Source organism: Penaeus chinensis, chromosome 10 (genome assembly GCF_019202785.1).
Source record: "Penaeus chinensis breed Huanghai No. 1 chromosome 10, ASM1920278v2, whole genome shotgun sequence".
NCBI classification, from domain to species: domain Eukaryota; kingdom Metazoa; phylum Arthropoda; class Malacostraca; order Decapoda; family Penaeidae; genus Penaeus; species Penaeus chinensis.
This window is the reverse complement of record NC_061828.1, coordinates 1912567-1920276: the sequence shown is the minus strand read 5'-3', so window position 1 is coordinate 1920276 and position 7710 is coordinate 1912567.

Sequence of the window (7710 nt, the reverse complement as noted above, 5' to 3'; positions counted from 1 at the left end):
GATGATGATTTCCCCAATAAATCCAAGTTTGGGGGAATAAGCAAACCCATAAAGTGTTGAAAGCACTGAAAAATAAAAACCCGAAAATCAGAAATTTTTGTTTTTGAAAAGTTCTTTCATATGCTGGCGTTTGCTTAAAAACAGCAATGGATGATCTTTTCAGAACTGTATTAAAAATTAAGGGGTATCCCGGATTGGTGGAAATTTGGCTTTTTTAGCAGCTATTCTGCCCATAACAGAATCTGTATAATGAGATGGTACATTTTTCCCCTTTGGCGGGTTGTCTGTTACGTCGATGAAGTTGCAAAGATCTTAAAAAAGGGGGAATTCGAGAAAAAGGCCATACAACCACCCCTTTTAAAAAATAAGTTTGATATTGGGCCTAGTAGCATGAAATCGATATGTGGAACCCAAAGTCATGATACCTGGCCAAAATAAAAACTGTGAAAGATGATTGGAGAATAAAAAATGTAAAAGAAATAAACAAAATTGTTGTTGTAACAGAAATAGAGAACGGCGAGTCGGAGATAGGGAATGTAAACGAAGGAGTAGAATGATATTATTTTGTATGCAATATTAATTTTCCCAAAATAAAATAATTCTAAAACCCTTTCCTTTTTACCCTCTTGTTAATAAATATGTTATTTCAAATCTTTTAGCGAGTGGAAGCCCGAGGCCAAGTGCTCTCGGGCCCCAAACCCCGTTGGTGGGAGTAAACAAAAAGTAAAGTCAACCCTACTTTTGAAAAATTAGTCTTTGGCAATTACGAACTTTTTTAATTTCAGTTATATTAAAAATAATTTTGATGCAAAAATATTAAAGAAAAGTTAAAATTGAGGTATTTTAAAAAAAAATGTTTTTACCGCCCCCCCAAAAACGAGGTTTATTTGGCGCTCGAGCGGTGTCTAAAAATAATTTTATAAAATTTCTATTGAAACGAGAATGCGAGATATTCTTTGTTTTAAAAAAAAATTTTTTCAAATAGAAATTCTAGGCGCCCTTTTCAAAATTCCCCCCGGGTTCGCCCAAATTTTTAAAAAAATCGAAATTTTTTGAAAACCCCCTATGCACCCACCTTCCCTCCCTCCCGTAGAAGTGACCCCGTCTTCGCCAAAGTACCATTCTCTATGTGTTGTTAAAATTTGCTTTTTAAAAAGTATGAGTTTTCCTCTGGACTCCCAGTAATATGTGGTTTCTTGTATTAATTGAATGAGAGACCTTTATGTTATCGTTTGTTATGTTTGTTATCTTTATCGTTTCTTTAAATCTTATATTTCATTTCATTATCATTTAATTACTTCTTTATCATTACGTTATTTTATCGTTATCGTTATGGGTTTTTCGGTTATGGTTTCATTATCTTATCATTATCATTTCATTATCATTTTCTTTCATTATCAATCATGATATGATCTGATCATGAAATGATCATGATCCCATTATCATTATCATTATAATTATCTTTAATGGTTATGGTAATGGTTAGGGTTTTTCAAATAAATGTGCTAGAATTAAAGGTCTGTAGCAATATTTAAAAGGTGTGGAAGGTGGTTGGTTTTAGTGTTGTTGTCAAGTGGGAAAAAGGATTTGAAAGTAAGGGGTTAAAGGGTCGTGTAAGGGTTGAAAAGGGGTTAGTTAATAAAGGATGTATATGCACTTGAGGAAGGAAAAAACAGGTTGTAAAAGCAGAAAGTTTTTGTTTGAAAGGTATTGATACGTTGGGAGGTCGGGGGAAGGGAGGAAGGGGGGGGAGGCAGGGAGGGGCGCATCAAAACTGGGATGACAATGATTGTGTGGAACTGAAAGGGGACATTACTAGGGAACTTTTAGGGTTGGATCGAATTATGACTAAGAGAGGAGTTGTTAGGGGTGTGGGCAAATGCAAAGGGGGGCGGAGCCGTCCCCCAAGTCTTTTCCCGATGAAAGGGAGTTTTCCAGGGGAGTTTGATAGTCTTAAGTATTAATTTAATAGTGCGGAATCTTGACCAGAAAGATTGCCTCGATTATACAAGAAGGTCTTAAAGTATGGGTAATAATCCGTGGTTGGGATACGTGAGAAACGTAGTTGGTATGATGTAGACATAGCGGCGTAGCGTGCTAGAGTATCTGCCTGTTCATTGCCGGGAATTCCAACATGGCTGGGCACCCAGCAGAATTTGATTTTTTTAAGGCGTGTGGACAGGTAGAACAACCAGTTCCAGATCTTACAAACAAGGGGGTTGGTCGGGTGTATGGACTTTATGAGAGTTAGTGAGTTACGGGAGTCAGTAAAAATTGTGAAAAAGGAAGAGGGGAGGGAGTACACGTGTTTTAAGGCAAAAAGGAGTTATAAAGTTCTGCAGTAAGGGCACTGGATTCAGGAGGGAGGGGGTATTAGAAAGTACGAGTTGGGAAGGTTACTGCAAAAACAGCACCGGAGGTGGTTTTGGAGCCGTCAGTGTAGACGTGAATACTGGAGGAATGAGTGGAGGCATGGTCAAGGAAATGGGTGAGAAAGACAGTAGGAGGAATATTTGATTTTGGTGGGTCAGGGAAGACAGAGGAGCAAATATGGGCGTGACGTATAAGCCATGGAGTGACAGAATGGACAGAGAACGGAATGGATCGAAGATGGGGAAAAGGGGAATGGGAGAGGAGGGTATCCATGCGAGTGGAGAAAGATTATCGTTATCATTATCGTCATCATTATCGTCATCGTCATCGTCATCGTCATCGTTATCGTTATCGTTATCGTTATCGTTATCGTTATCGTTATCGTTATTATAGCTGATGTTATCATGATCATTATTAGCTTTTGTTTTTGTTTTTGTTTTTTTATTATTATCATTATTATTATTGTTATCATTATTATTATTATCATCATTATCATTATCATTATCATTATTGGTATCATTATCACTATTATTATTACTACTACTATTATTATTATTGTTAACATTATTATTTTCTGTATCTTTATTATTATTATTACTATCATCATCATCATTATCATCATCATCACTATCACCATCATATAGTATTAATATTAGAATTAGAATTAGTATTATTATTTTCTGTATCTTTATTATTATTATTACTATCATCATCATCATTATCATCATCATCACTATCACCATCATATAGTATTAATATTAGAATTAGAATTAGTATTAGTATTATTATCATTATTATCGTTATATTATTTCTTATTCTAGTTACTATTACTATTATCAACATCATCATTACTATAATTACAACTATCGTTGTTGTTGTTGTTAAAGTTGTTGATGATGTTGATGTTGTTTATGATGGTTGATGGTTGATGATCATTATCATTATCATTATCATTATCATTATCATTATCATTATCATTATTATCATCATCATTATTATTATATATTATAATTTAGTATTGTTATTATTATGATTATGATTGTTATTATTTTGATTATAATTGTTAATATATAATTATAATCATGATCAATATAATGATTATTATCATCATTATTGTTAATAGCATTATCATTATTATCATTATTGTTGTTGTTGTTGTTGTTCGCACGCACGCACGCACGCACGCACGCACGCACGCACGCACGCACGCATACACACGCATACGCACACGCTCACGCTCACGCACACGCACACGCACACGCACACGCACACGCACACGCACACGCACACGCACACGCACACGCACACGCACACGCACACGCACACGCACACGCACGCACGTACGCACGCACGCACGCACGCACGCACGCACACGCACACACACAAACATTGTCAGCGCGTCACTGGATACCCCCCGCCCCCATATTTATCATTGTCTTCCTCCACATTCACAGTCTTTATGCTTCATATCCGAAGAATGCGAGTATTGCACTCACCAGTAATTGTCATTGCAAAATTGTTTCATCTCGGACTTTGACTCCCCAGAAGCAGACGTCGCGGTATGAGAAAATTAGCTCTGACGGATATACATGAGTGAGAAAATCAACGTTGGCAAGAGGAGATAACCTTGGTTTTTGTCTTTCTCTTTTCTCTTTCTCTTTCTCTTTCTCTTTCTCTTTCTCTTTCTCTTTCTCTTTCTCTTTCTCTTTCTCTTTCTCTTTCTCTTTCTCTTTCTCTTTCTCTTTCTCTTTCTCTTTCTCTTTCTCTCTCTCTCTCTCTTTCTCTTTCTCTTTCTCTCTCTCTCTCCTTCTCTCTTTCTTTCTCTCTCTCTCTCTCCTCTCTTTCTTTCTTTCTTTCTTTCTTTCTTTCTTTCTTTCTTTCTTTCTTTCTTTCTCTCTCTCTCTCTCTCTCTCTCTCTCTCTCTCTCTCTCTCTCTCTCTCTCTCTCTCTCTCTCTCTCTCTCTCTCTCTTTCTCTCTCTCTCTCCCTCTCTCTTGGCGCAACGTACCTGCCTGTATTTCCCAAAGGTCCTCAGCCCTTACTGGATATTGTCCGTTTTAAAATGTTGTAAGTTTGATACGATCTTTTTATTGCCCTTTTAGCTATGGTATAATTGTCTGTGTGTCAAATAAATGTCAAAGTAACACATAAGAAATGAACGCGATATGTGAATCTTTTAGTTTCTCTTGCTCTTTTAACTTTAATCCTTTTGACTGACATCTTGTGTGTGTGTGTGTTCTTTGTCCTTAACTATCATTGTTTTGAAGGATTTAATATGCGTAGAGATATGACTATTAAAATTTGCAATGTTAGTTGTACGGCAGACTTATTCTAGGTACGAGTATACCCCCCCCCCCCCCCTCACCCTCCTGCCTTTTCCCTCGAAATCTTGTAAAGAATTCTGTAACAATTTCATCTTTTCCAGAATTTTCCATTTGCTGCAGTAGAGTTTCTGGTTGGTTAGTACAGCACCAAAGTTCTCTTTACTGTTTGTATTTTTGTTCTTTTTTTTCTTTTTACTTTCGTTCTCCAGTATCAGTTTCGTTATATTTATCTTGTTTATTTTATTTTTCAATGTTCACTTATCAGTTTTTCTTTGTTATTTTCACTGTACATTCATCAGTTTCATCATTTTTTTTTTGTTAATTGATTTTTCATTCACTATTCTTCATTTTTCATTATCAATTCATTGTTTCTTCACTGCCCATTCTTCATTTTCCATAGTTCATTCATCAATTTTTCACTGTCCATTCTCCTATTTCCTTGCATTATTCCAGCCATTTTTTTTTACCGGTGAATTTATCGTCTGGTAAATTCTATCAGTCGCCTTCCCGATCGTTTCACTTCTTTCTTCTTTTTTTTTTCCTTTAGCAAATGAACTTTTTTTTTATGCGGCTTCATTCACATCCATCACTGATATCGAATTCCACGTATCTTTCTTTCTGTCAAACATGGACACTGAAATTCTTTTCTCTCTCTCTTTAATTGACATTTTCCTTCGCTTATTGATCTATCGACCTTTCATCTTTTAGGTGCATGTTTTTTTGTTTTATTTTGTTTATAGACTCCTTTATATACATTTATGTGGGTGTGACTATATATATATATATATATATATATATATATATATATATATATATATATATATATATATATATATATGACTATATATATATGACCATATATATAAATGTATATATACATATACATATATATATAAATACACACATTTGTATACATACATACATATATGTACACATACATACATACACACAGACGCACGCACGCACGCACGCACGCACGCACGCACGCACGCACGCACGCACGCACGCACGCACGCATCTATATACACATATATATACATATATATATACATATATATATACATATATACATACATATATATATATATATATATACACACATATATATACACATATATATTTTTTATTTCTTTTCTATTTCTTTATTTTTCACATTTAAGGAGTTAAATGTGTTATGATAATATTATTTGTCTGTTCCTGGATCAAGACTGCACTAATACTTTGACAATCTTATTAGGGACACATTCAATGTCTTTGGCATCTCAAATCAATCGTAAACATTAAGTTTATAATGTATGAAAAATTTTGTTCTTTGACATCACGTTCTCTCTCTCTCTCTCTCTCTCTCTCTCTCTCTCTCTCTCTCTCTCTCTCTCTCTCTCTCTCTCTCTCTCTCTCTCTCTCTCTCTCTCTCTCTTTCTCTTTCTCTTTCTCTTTCTCTTTCTCTTTCTCTCTCTCTTATCTTTTATGAAAATATTTTCTTAGAAAGAACCTAACGTCATACGTTGATAAAGCTAACGCAATAAAAAATAGATAAATAAAATAAAATTTCTTTCCTTTCTACCCTCTTTGACTTTATATTTTCACTTTCCCTTTTCAAATTCCTGCTGCGAACGAATGCCTCAAGCGTCATCAAGAGGCTTAGATATTCTGTTTTTTTTTGTCTGATTTATGGATGTCACTGATGCTGAGTCTTTGAATTTCCATTAATACATTCTCAAAGGAATAAAAAGAACTTATATCCCAAGTTACTTTACTGCAACGGGTGTAATAACGATATAAGTGAATTCGCTATAAGTCAGATGGTATTTAAACAGGATGAGGATAAACAAAAATTATTTTTATTCCGAAAAGTTGTGGGAGTAATGTCTGCGTTCTTTTATCTCTCTTTCTCTTTCTCTCTCTTTCTCTTTCTCTTTCTCTTTCTCTTTCTCTTTCTCTTTCTCTTTCTCTTTCTCTTTCTCTTTCTCTTTCTCTTTCTCTTTCTCTTTCTCTCTCTCTCTCTCTCTCTTTATGTGTGTGAGAGAGAAAAATAGCCTTGTAACTTTTTTATACAATGGAAAAAAAATCATTTCAAAGGAAACCTTGTCACGTCAGCTCGTAAAAGGACATATATATCATTCCTTTCGACCTTAAAATGAAAGTTCCAGGATACACTTTATTGTTGTGCCTCCTATATGCGTACAGAATGAATCGCTTTTTTTCATATTTTTTCATTTTATGCACAATAGATTAAAAGTTTCTTATCAAATCAAATATTATCTCCCTCTACATACATTACACTATATAAGTTTACATTTTCAGGATGTGATATTCCCAGATATAGGGTAAGCCACACATGGGAACCATCACACACTTCGCAAATAGTAACAGTTGCCTTTCTCCTCTCTGGCCGTCTACTCGTATGTTTACTTAGTTAACCCTCCTTCTATCTACTTTGTTCCTGTGGGTTGCTGGCAGGTAGTAATGGGTAGCCCAGGCAATGTTTGCTTTCGGCTAGAGGTCCGTCAGGGTCAGTTGAACGAGAATTGTAAACGTCTAAGAATATTTTCCCCCAATACTTTGTAAAAACGTGCTTCTGGTGTGTGGGATGAGTAGCAGTAGTTAAAAAAAAAAAAAAAAAAAAAAAAAAAAAAAAAAAAAAAAAAAAAAAAAAAAACCATACGTGTTTGTGGCATTCCACCAATGTATTCCCTTGTATTTAACATAGTGGATATCTGTCTCGGTTTGAACAAGCTGCATTGATTCTGCAGGTAAATAAAGTCATTCTCGTCGTCAGGCAAACCATGCAAGTGAACGATGAGAGACAGGAAGAGGACTCACTCAATATTGGCAGAGAGTATGATTGAATTAATATTTTTCAGTGAACAAACTAACAATCTAGGGAAACAAAACACAAGGAAGCACGCGAGTCATCATGGTGATCGGCGTTCAGTCTAATGAAAGGAAAAATTGGCAACTCATTCCGTATTCAGGGGCACTCCGATTCGTCTTCTCATTTTTATTATTCTAAT